This window comes from Bos mutus, chromosome 16 (genome assembly GCF_027580195.1).
Source record: "Bos mutus isolate GX-2022 chromosome 16, NWIPB_WYAK_1.1, whole genome shotgun sequence".
NCBI classification, from domain to species: domain Eukaryota; kingdom Metazoa; phylum Chordata; class Mammalia; order Artiodactyla; family Bovidae; genus Bos; species Bos mutus.
The window spans coordinates 9,928,849-9,942,951 of record NC_091632.1 but is presented as its reverse complement, the minus strand read 5'-3'; positions in this window follow the sequence as shown (position 1 = coordinate 9,942,951).

The window sequence follows — 14,103 nt, the reverse complement described above, 5'->3', positions numbered from 1 at the left end:
CAGGCGAGAGTACTGGAGTGGGTCACAATACCCTTCTCCAGGGGATCTCCCCAATGCAGGGATGAACCAGGGTCTTTTGCATTGCAGGAAGATTCTTACAGTCTGAGCCACCAGGAAAGCATCCCGTTTTTCCCCTAAAAGTTTATTTATTTGGCTGAATGGGGTCTTAGTTGCAACAGAGGGATCTTCGCTGTGGTGTGAGAGCTTCTCTAGTTGCCCTGAGGCATATGAGATCTTAGCTTACCAGCCAGGGATCCAACCTGCATTTCCTACACAGGACGGCAGATTCTTCACCCCTGAAGGGACAAATTAGTGGTATGGAATTAACAGATACAAGATACTCTATATAAAGTAGGTAAGCAACAAGGATACACTGTATAGCGCAGAGAATTCTACCCATTATCTTCTAGTGACCTATAAAGGAATATAATATGTAAAAACACTGAATCACTATTCTTTACACCTGAAACTAGCACAGTGTTGTAAATCAACCACCTTTAAGTGAAAAAAAAGTTGAGGGAATGGGGGTTACGTTTTTAAAGGATGAAAGTAAGAACTGAGTAAAATAAAGTAGAAATATTTGTAATAAGTAAAACAAGTGGATTAAACAAAACACTTTGAAGAAGTAGAAATTAAACCTGGAACCTGCAACACACTGAATTAGGTTGAGGAAGGTATTCAAGAGGGGTGAGAACAAAGCATACTTGACAGCTCAGTGCCTACGCTGGTTCTAGAAGGGTTTCTGATATGAGACAAGATGAAAGAAGCAGGGAGGAGATGGAGGGTGTCAGAATTAGGCCCTGTGCTGTAAGAGCCTCAGGTAACAGAGATCGGGTTTGCTTTCTTCTGCCAGAAAGCTTTAAGTTGATTTGTCAAGGACATCAGATGTTTGTTTGGCAAAGTAGTAACGTGGAGTGAAAATTTTATTGCTTAGCATGGCCATCTGCAAGGAAGAGACTTGTAAATCCTCTAGAGTGTGCTGGGATGGAAGGTGGTCAAGTTGGGTTATCAGGCTTTCATTTTGCCTACTGTGTACGGTGTGTAAGGCAAGGCTAGAGAAGGATCGGGAAAATAAAGGAGATTTTTAGAGGTCACATTGCAGCAGAGAGAAGAAAGCAAAGGAGGGAGGCATTTCAAGGAGAGATGACGGTTAAGAAAAAGACCTCAGTTTTAGGTGATCCCTGCTCCTGGTTTTGATAGTGTGCTGTTGATTCATGAGAAGCAAGGGGTCGGTAATCGTGGGAGTGGCATAGAATATCGTGGGATGAGTTCAGTTTTGGAGTCAAAGCATACCTCTTACATCCTGTTGGTGTCAGCTTGTATGCTTTTCAGACTATAGTGAAAATCATAGAGAGTGCTCAGCCTTTCAGTTCTTTCTGAAAAATAATAATTTTATAATCAGTGATTCACATTTTTTCCCATTGAAAAAATCATACATGTTTTGAATAAGAATGAAACATTTGTCTGGTGATGTGGTATAGTATATTTAAATTATTTCTACATTAAATACGGAGTAAGTTCTTGCCTGGAGAATCCCAGGGACGGGGGAGCCTGGTGGGCTGCCGTCTATGGGGTCGCACAGAGTCAGACACGACTGAAGGGTCGCAGAGCAGCAACCACAGAGTAAAGGATATTCTTCTAGAAAACAACCAATATATGAGTGTGTGTGTCCAATTTTATCTTTTACTTTTCTTTTTTTTTATTTTTTAATTTAATTTTATTTTTAAACTTTACATAATTGTATTTTTGCTTTGAAAGTGTTTTACTTTCCCAGAATTTAATGGCCTATTTATGTAATAGATTCTGAAACTCAGAGCAACTTCCTTGGAACCCAGAGGAAATGAATAGATGCTGATATACATTAGTGAAGGTCATAAAACACAGTTACATTAAATTTTTTAGGTGAAAATTCTTTTGAATATATTAAACCTGCACTGCAGAAGCACACTAAATTTTTATGGATAAACATTTTTTTTCCCACTGGAGGGTGCAATTCATCAGTGTATCAATATTTCCACAGTTCCTTTAATGAGTATACTTTATAAAAAATATTAGAGAAATGATTATTTCCATGTGGAATGCAGATTAGATTTTATGAAACTTTAAATAAATGAAATTTCACTAATAGGAATCTGGGCTTTATTCTATAGTATACTTTTGATTTAATTAGGATCAAGTGATTTTTAAGCTAAGTGTATTTTTTTATTCTCTTTTTTGGATACTGCCTATGACTTTCTTGGTTTTTAATACTGCAAAAATGTATGCTAACAATTCATAATAAAGAGAAATACAGCCCTACTTATTGTGAAGTTTTTGCAGTGGTTTTCTTTAGCAGTCTGTATTCATTTAAAATTCTCTATGAAATACAGATTATTAGACTATGTGCAGTAATAATGTGGAGAAGGCAATGGCACCCCACTCCAGTACTTTTGCTAGAAAATCCTATGGACAGAGGAGCCTGGTAGGCTGCAGTCCATGGGGTCGCTAAGAGTCGGACACGACTGAGCGACTTCACTTTCACTTTTCACTTCCATGCATTGGAAAAGGAAATGGCAACGCACTCCAGTGTTCTTGCCTGGAGAATCCCAGGGACAGGGAAGCCTGGTGGGCTGCCGTCTATGAGGTCGCACAGAGTCGGACACGACTGAAGCGACTTAGCAGCAGCAGCAGCAGCAGTAATAATAATGTGTGCTCTAAAATTAAATGTTTATTTAATAAGCATAAAACTAATATGTTCATTTAGTTGAATTTTTTGTTTTCATTATATGCCTTCATGTAGTATGAAGGCTTTTAATGTGTGTCTTAGATATAACATTGGGCTTCCCTGGTGGGTCAGAGGTTAAAGCATCTGCCTGCAATGTGGGAGACCTGGGTTCAATCCCTGGGTCAGGAAGATCCCCTGGAGAAGAAAATGGAAACCCACTCCAGTATTCTTGCCTGGAGAATCCCATGGATGGAGGAGCTTGGTGGGCTACAGTCCACGGGGTCACAGAGTTGGACACAACTGAGCTACTTCACTTCACTTTAGATATAACATTAATAAAATATAGATTTTTAATAACAGCCATATTTATTGATTACCAATCAGTTGTGTCTCAGCAGAATTTTTTACTGATTAACTTTCTGTTTTTAACAGAAAAAACAGAAAGTTATTTAGTTCTCACAGCAACCTCAATAAATAGGTACCATTTTTCCTCACTTCAGAGAAGAGGAATCTGAATTGTCTTGTGACTTACCCAAGTTTATACTTACCACCGTTCAGGCTGGGTGGCCTGACTGCATGGCCCAGACATGATCATTGTTTAATATCTATGTTAGACTTATCTTTGTCAACTCCTGTTACCCAAATAGCAATGTCTTGATTTTTATTTTAGACACTTGAAGGCAGGCAAGTTGCATTGCAGCTAATGTCTCAAATATGTCCATCAACTATTATGGTTTTTCCTTGGCCCAAACTGATAGAACTCCCTTAATCGTGACTTAGAGAAATGGTGACTCAGACTCTTAATTGCCTATCCCAGCAGCTCTTCTCTCCTCCCCTGCCCGTAGCAGAACACCAAGATTGCCACTCAGAGGAAAAGACCACATCGTCTCAGCTCATGTGGCCTCAGAGATGCATGACTTGTCAACAGGTGGGCAAGGAAATGTTAAGTGTAACTGTTGGGTAGGACTTCCAGGGGGACTTCTTAAGATATAAGATCTGTGGTCTGCGACACTTACTCCTGCTTACTCTCTCCTACTGCCTCCAGTGCCTGCATGAAGAGCAGCAAGAGATTAAGCAGCCATTGTAGACCTTCAGGCAAGATGCTGGGATGAAGAGCAAGAGAGGCTCGAGCAAGAGAGGCTTCTAGCTCCTGTAAGCCTCTATTTTGAGGTTTTCTGCTATAGGCCGCTATCTTTGATCATATTAACAATTATGGATTTTTGCAAGGTTTAAAAACCCATGTTGTCAATCCTCAGTCAATACCCAACCACAGCCTTTCTCAGTATGTGTGACCCTGCCATGAGGCCATCAAACTTCCTTTCAGACTATTATATTGATTTTGAATATGTTATTGGGCTAGTGATACACATTTGCTTAATTCTACACCATCATTTCTTTAAAGATTGCTTCTTCCCATAGTTTAAATTAATTGCAAAGCTTGTTCCACTCAGGGTAATAATTTGCAACTTGCTTTTTACCATTGTCAATTTAAAATATTTTAATTCATGCCAAGTGTTACTTCTCTTTCTGTAGCCAGGAAGAGTACTATGGTGTACTCTTCTTGAGATCAAAGAAGTTAAAAGTATTTTTATAAGATTAGCGACATGATTTGTCAGTAAAGAATAATATGACACAGTCATTTTGTATAAAGAAATTCACTAACTTCCTGGATTCCCAGCATTTCCTCTTTGCTCAGACACAAGCCTTGATTTTGCCAACTTCTCTTTAAACTTGCCACCAGCCTCTTATTTTAAGGAAAAGAATAAATGAAGTTTGCTTTAAGGCCCTTTCCTTCAGGTTTAATCAATGTTTGGGAAAAATTACATGAAACTTCCTAGGTGAGAAGATGACCAAAGGTCTGTGGGAATAGACTGTAGAATATCATAAGGTTTTAAGATTCTGCCAACAAAGGTCTGTCTAGTCAAGGCTATAGTTTTTCCAGTAGTCATGTATGGATGTGAGAGCTGGACTCTAAAGAAAGCTGAGTGCCAATGAATTGATGCTTTTGAACTGTGGTGTTGGAGAAGACTCTTGAGAGTCCCTTGGACTGCAAGGAGATCAAACCAGTCAATCCTAAAGGAAATCAGTCCTGAATATTCATTGGAAGGACTGATGCTGAAGCTGAAGCTCCAATACTTGGACCACCTGATGCAAAGAACTGACTCATTGGAAAAGATCCTGATGCTAGGAAAGACTGAAGGCAGCAGGAGAAGGGGATGACAGAGGATAAGATGGTTGGATGGCATCCCTGACTGAGGTTGAGCGATGCTAGGCTTCCCTGTCTACCACCAACTCCTGGAGCTTGCTCAAACTTATGTCCATTGTGTCGGTGATGCCATCCAACCATCCCATCCTCTGTTGTCCCCTTCTCCCCCTGCCCTCAATCTTTCCCAGCATCAGGGTCTTTTCCAATGAGTCAGCTCTTTACATCAGGTGGCCAAAGTATTGGAGTTTCAGATTCAGCGTCAATCCTTCTAGTGAATATTAAGGACTGATTTCCAGTTCTTCCGGGCCAGGGCAGCCAGCCTCACGTCAAAGGGAAGGTGAGCTCAGAGCCTGGGTTTCTGTTTCTAATGCCCTCCCTCACTTCTCCTCTTACAGTCAGAGTCCAGCTCATTCGCAGTCTTGCTTCTACGAGGGAAGAACAAAAGGAAAACCCTCCAGTCGGCTCTTCTGCTTTCTCTCCCACCTTCTCAGATTAACTCCTTTCAGAATGGCTTAAAACTATGTTCTGGGAGAGCACAGAAGTATTGAAAAGACTTAAGTAAAGACATACTGGGAGTGAAAAAATGTTTGAGTGAAATAAAGGTAGGAAGGATGACTTGTATCCTCCTGAGCATTTGCCCTTTCCTTCTTGTTCCTCAGCAACTTCTATCTGATGGTGAGTCCATGTCACCTAAAATCCAGGACTTAAATAAATTAGAGCAACAAGACACTAGGTTTCAGTATATCAATATCTAAAATGAGATGAATTTGATAAGATAATTTTCAGAGAAGAGCTAAGACTAAAGGTGAGGAGGGGAATGGATGGAGCGTTTCATATGGAAAGTAGAACACTGTATGATGATTAAAGACACCTCGGATTCAGGAGAACTGTCGGTTAGGTTTCTTTACAGCATTTAATAAAGTTTACACATACAAACATAAAGTATTACATAAGACACAAGGTTTGCTTCATGTACTCCATCTGCAGTCTTACCTGAATGATAGCACAGGTGGGTAGGATTTAACAAACCCTCAATAATTAGAGTAAAATTTAAGACACTCAGTCCTGTAGTGACAGGATCCTAAGGCTGAGAGCAGATTCACTGAGTTGTCTGTGTTACCTCTAAATCTGTACTCATGAGACAGGGCGGAATGCCCTTGAGGGCTTTATGTGAAGGAAAAAACGCCTTTGCCCAATGCAAGTAGGACAGGACTGTCTCCTCCCCATCTAATTACCAATGCTTTCACAATTTGCATTTAAAATTTGAAGAGTGTCCTCCACCTTGTCTGCTGCCGGACTTGTCTCATACGGTTTTTACCTGCCTATTCAGGAGAATAAGCCTGGAACCGGATTCTGAGGGTGGTGGAACCAAAGAGAGGTGTATCGTAAAGTGGATCAAGTACAATACGGAAACACTCTGAGGATACAGGGTATCACAGCTGAGCAAGGACCCTGGGAAACAGTGCGTCCATACCGAAAGGTCGGCATTAGTACCAGGGAGAAGGCAAGCAGCCATGCAGCCATGACAAGCAAGGTGGAAATGCCAGAACTGACATGGCAGATGGCAAACGGCTAGGCAAAGTGGGCCTGCTAGACTGGACACACCGCTAGGGAAGCCCACTAGGGGCTGGCTCCATGGGGGCCTGAAAGATTCTTGGTCCACAGTGGGGAATGAGTTGGTGAGAGGGGCACCAACCGTGGAAAGAATCTCAGGAGTAGTTCTCCTCCACAGGCCAGAGTAAGAGGCTGTTTGTGGTATGCAGGATAGCATGCGTGTGTGCACGCTCAGTCGTGTCCGACCCCTTTGCGAACCCATGGACTGCAGCCCGCCAGGCTCCTCTGTCCATGGGATTCTCCAGGCAAGAATATGGGGGTGCATTGCCATTCCCTTCTCCAGGGCATCTTCCCAACCCAAGGATCAAACCTGCAGCTCCTGTGTCTCCTGCATTGTGAGGCAGATTCTTTACCACATCTCCACCTGGGAAACCCAGGTAAGCATGATAATGGCCTCCCAAAGATGTTCAGCACCTACTTCCCAGAACCTGTGAAGATGTGACCTTCATGGAAAAATGGACCTTGTAGATTTGATTAAGGATTTTGATATGAGGAGCTGATCCTGTATTAATCGGGTGGGCCTACTCTAGTCACAGGAGTCTTTATGAGAGAGAGAGGGTTGGGGAATGAGGTATGACTTGGGATCAGAGGTTGGAATGAAGTGGTCATGAGCCAAGGATGCAGGTAGCCTGTGGCAGCTGGAGAAGGCAAGTGATTGTGCCCTAGAGCCTTCTGAAGGAATGTAGCTAAGCGAACCCTGATTTTAGCCCAGTGAGACTCGTTTTGGATTTTGACCTCCAGATCTGCAAGAGAATAACTTTGTGTAGCTTTTAGCCACTGTTTTTGGTACTGTTACAATAGCAATAGGAAAAGACTCCACTTTTAAAGAACTGGACTAAGGGATATAACCCCCTAAAACAGTGGAGACCAAATGGCCATGCTTAGCAGTTAGGAATCAGGTGGGTGAAGTTATGGTAAAGAGGAGCAAGGTTTGAGTGGCAGTCAGAACTGACCCACAGAGAGGCTGTGGCTCCCGATATGTGGGGCCCCAAAGAAGCAAGAGAAATGGACAGCCCACATGGACACCACTAAGTCTACATAATGAGGAGAAATCAAGAATGGATGACCAGGAGGCTGAAGCCAGATACTTCAAAAAATACTCATGATTCCTTTTCCAGTTTTTGTATTTGAACCATTTTTCAAACCCATTGAGCCAAGAAGAGTCAGGTTTCCAATGGGAAGGATTCTCAAAATGTATATATGGTAATGATTTATCTAATGCTACCGCAATAGACCCTGTTGTTGCTAAGGGTTAGTCACTAAGTTGTATGTGACTCTTTGTGACCCCATGCCCTGCAGCACACCAGGCTTCCCTATCATTTACTATCTCCCAGAGTTTGCTCAAACTCATGTCTGTTGAGTCAGTGATGTTATCCAACCATCTAATCCTCTGTCATCCCCTTTTTCTCTTGCCTTCAATCTTTCCAAGCATCAAGGTCTTTTCCAGTGAGTCAGTTCTTCGCATCAGGTGGCCAAAGTATTAGAACTTCAGCTTCAGCATCAGTCCTTCCAATGAATATTCAGGATTGATTTCCTTTAGGATTGACTAATTTGATCTCTTAAGAGTCCAAGAGACTCTCGAGAGTGTTCTTCAGCACCACGGTTCAAAAGCATCAGTTCTTCAGTGCTCAGCCATGAAGTTAAAAGACAGCTCCTTGGAAGAAAAGCTATGACAAACCTAGACAACTTATTAAAAAGCAGAGACACACTAACTTTTCTGACAAAGGTCTGTATAGTCAAAGCTATGGTTTTTCCAGTAGTCATGTATCTATTTGAGAGTGGACCATAAAGAAGGCTGAGAGCTGAAAAATTGATGCTTTTGAACTGTGGTGTTGGAGAAACTCTTGAGAGTCCCTTGGACAGCAAGGATATCAAATCAGTCAATCATAAAGGAAAGCAATCCTAAATATTCATTGTAAAGACTGATGGTGACGCTGAAGCTCCAATACTTTGGCCACCTGATGTAAAGAGGTGATACCACTCATTAGTGATACGACCTAAATCCTAGTCTGTGAGAAGTCTGAGCCCTTAGCTCACCAGGCCTTTCTTGGGGGATAGCCATTATACTTGACTATTTGTCATCAACATTGGTCAAGAATGCATGAAGCTGGGAATCAAATTTCTCCTGATGTTAGTACCATATGGTTGGCTGACAACCTGTTTTCTTATTCAATACCTGCCTAACTTTTGCACCAAGTTCATGGTCCTCTCAAGGAAGCCAGTGAGTAAGATGGGGATACATGGGCCTAGCCATTTCTGCCCAGTGTGAGATCTCTCTTATGGACTCTTCTAATGATCTCTGTTGCAGAACTCCCCTTGAGCTCACAGACAGCTTGTCCATCCTGCATCATGATCTGATCAATCCCCTGCCAAGTTCTGTTCCTCCATTTGTCTTTACCTTGTGTTACCTGCCTCCTCCAACAAATAAGTATTTCTCTAACTCCATCTCTGTGTCTGCTTCTTAGAGAACCTGAATGACTTGCACAAAGAAGTGGGATGGGGTATAGACATGTGGATGGCCTATGGGAGTGGACACACTGTCTAAAGATCTTTGTACCACTTGTGGTAATGGTTTTAAGTGTCCCCAAATTCTCTGATACTCTTCTTCAAGAGTTAGATTCTAGTTTTCCTCTTTTTGACTTTGGGATAGGCTTCTTTCTAATGAATAGAATAAAGGGAAAGTAATGATGAGCAGCTTTGGAGACTAGTTGGCAGAAGGCACCATAGCTTCCTGCTCCTCCCTTGTATCCCTTCTTCTGAAGGAAGCCAGGCGCCACATCATGAGGAACAGGGGACCGGAGAGCTCCCTGAGACGGAGAACAGAGGCCTCCCACCAACAGAGGTGAGCAAGCCTGGAAGTGGTTCTGTTAGTCCCCAGACTGCAACCCTGGATGGCAAATTGACTGCAGCCTCTTCAGGACCGGAACCAGAAGCAGCTGTTTCTGAACTCCTGTGTGTGAGCTAATGCAGACAAATGTGTGTTGTTTCAAGCTGCCAGTGTTGGAGGACTTTGTTATGCAACAATAAAGAACCACATATATGTAAAAGACTGTCTGAAAGTATCCACTATTGCAGAAACACTAAACAGATAGAATGCCTCACCCAGCTGTCATCAGTCAGCCTGTTACATTAGCAAAATGGTTTCAAAGGTGGAGAAACCATGGGGACAAGGATGAAAGCTATTTGTGATCCTAACAACTTGGGCTCACATTCATCAAGGCCTATTTAACTACTTAAGTGGCTCCTGGAAGCCTGAACTGATGGCAGTGGTGGATAGCACTGAAACACATGTGAGGACATTCACTTGCCCAGTGTTGGCCACATAGCTTCTTTCTGTGGGGCAGGGGAGGGCATGTGCCCTTGGAATCCACAGGTCATATTAGTTATAATCTCACTGAGCAGCTGCTGGCCGGACAGAAAGATGGGAACGTCTGGCAAAAGCTCCAAAATCACTGCAGATGGTGACTGCAGTCATGAAGCTAGACACTTGCTCCTTGGAAGAAAAGCTATGACCAACCTAGACAGCATATTAAAAAGCAGAGACTTTACTTTGCCAACAAAGGTCCGTCTACTCAAAGCTGTGGTTTTTCCAGTAGTCATGTTTGGATGTGAGAGGGACCATAAAGAAAGCTGAGTGCAGAAGAATTGATGCTTTTGAACTATGGTATTGGGAGAAGACTCTTGAGAGTCCCTTGGACTGCAAGGAGATCCAACCAGTCCATCCTAAAGGAAATCAGTCATGAATACTCATTGGAAGGACTGATGCTAAAGCTGAAGTTCCAATACTTTGACCACCTGATACGAGGAACTGACTTATTGGAAAAGACCCTGATGGTGGGAAAGATTGAAGGCGGGAGGGGAAGGGGACGACAGAGGATGAGATGGCTGGATGGCATCACCGACTCAATGGACATGAGCTTGAGCAAGCTCCGGGAGTTGGTGATGGACAGGGAAGCCTGGTGTGCTACAGTCCATGGAGCAAACAGTCGGACACGACTGAGCGATTGAACTGGACTGAAGAAGTCAGCTCATAAACAATTCAAACGTCATCCTGCAGGAAGTAGCGCTTGTTGCAAATCAGTGAGCACATGTGGCTCTGTGTCCCCATTGGCAAGTATGTGGGAACCGAGAGTGGAAGCAGGAGTGACCCAGCCTGCCCACCTTATGGGGGCCCCGTTGGTGGACTTGTACCTTCTGTCCCTGTAACTTTGAGACACTGAAACATGTTATAGGACCTCATTTCAAAGGGGAAATAATTGCATTTGGGTCCCACTATGGGCTTGCGAAGTGGCTCAGTGATAAAGAATCCACCAGCCGATGCAGGAGATGTAAGAAACGTGGGTTTGATTTCCTTGGTTCGGAAGTTCCCCTGGAGAACGGAGTGGCAACCCACCCTGGTATTACTGACTTAAAATTTTCCATGAATACAGGAGCCTGGTGGGCTACAGTCTGTGAAGTCACGAAGAGGTGGACATGACTGAGCACTCATGCAACTCTCCACTACAGTTGCCACCCAGGCACGTTGGGTTCCTCATGCTGAGGGGCAAGCAGGCGGGAGAGGCATCAGCATCTGGTGGAGGTAATAAGAGCTGATCGCCCAGCAAAGGCAGCTCTTCAGAGGCTTGAAGTATGGAGCGCTCTGTGGCAGGCTCTCCTGCTGCTCCTGGAATCCTGTGAGCACCCTGTGGTTCAGCCTGTGCTAACCTGCTGTGATGACAGACACTAGGCCGGCCCGGGACCTGTGCTGCTCCCATGGGTAATATGCCAAATACTGGTCATATGACTAAGGCTCTCTTAATCACCTACCCACCAGCCAAACCACCAGCCGAGTGCAGTGGGGGCATGAGCAAGCCAGAAGAGACAGCTGAGTGGTTCAGACCTCAGACTCACAACTAGATAAGTGGTCGGCTTTCTAAGTACCTAAGTTCTAGAGTAGTTTGTTACAGAGCCAGAGGGTAGAAACAAGAAATATCTCGCAAGGAGAAGGATTTTAGGAACCAGGATACTGGATCATTTATTCTTCTCAAACACTGCACAGTCCAAAGAGAAAAATGAACATTTATCAATGACTAGACTTCCTGAATTAAATCATTTTCTGGTGACTTGACTGGGGGCCATGAGTGAAACTTGGGGATGTTCTTTCTATTTTGTGTTAGGCTTATCCTGAAGCCATGCCCTTGTGGCTTATCCTCCGGTTCTAGTTTTGGTTCAGGTTGGAATTCTTGACCTTATCACATAGTTCTGCTCCTATGAGCTCTAGTGCAAACGTGTTACAGACAGAAGTAAGGTGGTGTGATTATAGCCTTATGTTTTATGGTATTTACTTGAGAAGTAGCTCTGTACCCATTGTGTAAGTATGATCTGTATGGCTTTTATTTTCTTTTATTGCTTTATTGCACTGACTAGCACTTTCAGCACTATGTTGAAAAGAGAAGTAAGGGTGGACATCCTTGATTTGTTCCTGAGCTTCTGGTGAAAGCATTCCATGTTCCATTATTAGGGGTTAGCTGTGGGGTTTTGGGTAGACGTACTCTATCAAGTTAAAGATGTTTCCCTCAATCTCTGTTTTTCTAAGTGTTTATATCATGCGTGGGAGTTAAATTTTGTCAATAGCCTTTTCTGCATCTAATGATATGCTATATGATTTTTTCTTTAAGCCTTTTAATGTGGCAGATTACATTGATTTTCAAATGTTGAACCAGTCTTGCATGTGTGGAATCAATCCCATTTGGTTATGGTATATAATTCTTTTTACATATTTTTTTGATTCAATTTGTGAGTATTTTACTGAGGATTTTTTGCATCTGTGTTCATGGGATATATTGATCTATAGTTTTCCTTTCTTCTAATACCATTACCTGTTTTAGGCATTAGTTTAATGTTGGCCTCATAGAGTGAATTAGGAAGTAGTCTCTGTTTTCTAGCAGAGGCTGTGGAGAGTTGGTATCATTTTTTCCTTGAATGTTTGGTAGAATTTACCAGTAAAACAGCCTGGGTGTAGCACTTTTATATTTTGAAGATTATTGTGTGAAGATTATTAATTTAATTTCTTTAATAGATATAGGCCTATTCAGATAATTTACTATTTTCTGTGTAGATTTTGTATATTCTGTCTCTAAAGGAAATATTCCATTTTATCTAAGTTACCAAATGGGTGGGCACAGAGTTGTTCATAGTACTTTCTTTAATTGTTCATCTGGTTAGTAGTGACTTGTCTGTCTTACTATGTTGCCTCTTTTCTAATCTTTGGTTAAAGAGAGCAGGCTTTTGCTCAACTTTTATTTGTCTACATCCATCAGCATTTTTGAGTTTGTAACTTCTTCAGATTCAGGTCTGGGATATACAGGGCCAAACCCCCCAGCCCCCCTGCAAAACCTAAAGAGCTTATCATAGTCCCATTTGTAGAGCCTGAAGTCCAGTAGCCAGGCTGGTTTCTTCTGTCTTTCAGAGTCTCCTTATGTTTGCTTTGTATGTATAATGTACACGTTTCTTAGTTGTAATTAGCAGAAGGAATAGGAAAAAATGTCTACTCCATTTTCCTGAAAGAGGTCCCAAGAACATTTTTACATTGTTAAGTGATTGAAAAAAGAGCAAAAGAAGAATAAAATTTAATGACACATGAGAACCATATGAAAGTCCAGCTTTCAGTGTCTGTAAATAAAGTTTTAATTCTACACAGCTGCTTTTGTGCTACAATGACTGGGGGTTAGTAGTTACATCAGAGACTGTTACAGTTCAAAACCCTAAAATATTTATTATCCCATCCTTTATAAAAGCTTGCTGACCCCCGGATCACATAACAGAATGAGTTATTAGAACTTTAGCAACAGAGCTGAGTAGAACACCTGCTCAATCAACATGAAAATAATTAAGGCTGTGTAAATTCAGGTAGGCTTCTTCAGGTTTAGGCCCTGGTTAATGCAGCTTTGGTCGAAATGTTGGTTAGGAAAGAAGATACTTTGACAGAAGGCTATCTGCACTCCTGCTCTTAGTATCCGTATCTTTCATATACTTATCATTGTATGATATTTATTTCAACGGTTCTAAGAAGTATTTTCCTCTATATTTTAACATCTCCGATGTGACTTGCAATCAATACCTTGTCGTAGTTTAATTGGCAGCATTTTTCCTTCTTAGTGATATTTGAAAGAATGATTGTTTACTCGCCAAGTCATGTCTGACACTTGGGACTCTATGGACTGTAGCCTGCCAGGCTCCTCTGTCCATGGAATTCTCCAGGCAAGAATACCAGAGTGGGTAGCCATTCCCTTCTCCAGAGTATCTTTCTGATCCAGGGATCAAACCCACCCATGTCCTCTGCATCAGCAGGTGGATTCTTTAACCACTGAGCCACCAAAAGAAGGATGCACCTTACAAATGATGATGTCTTGGTTTTAATGAGATACATAACTAATCAGGAGCAATCATAAATACAACTTTGTGCAGTTAAGAATGTATACATTTTTGAGGTTAAGTCAAAAGCCACCCAGGTTATATTAACTTTTCCTTAAACATTGACCTCAGGGTCACCCCCTTTTTAAAAAAAAGTTTCTTTTTAGTTAAGTCAAATGGGCCTTAG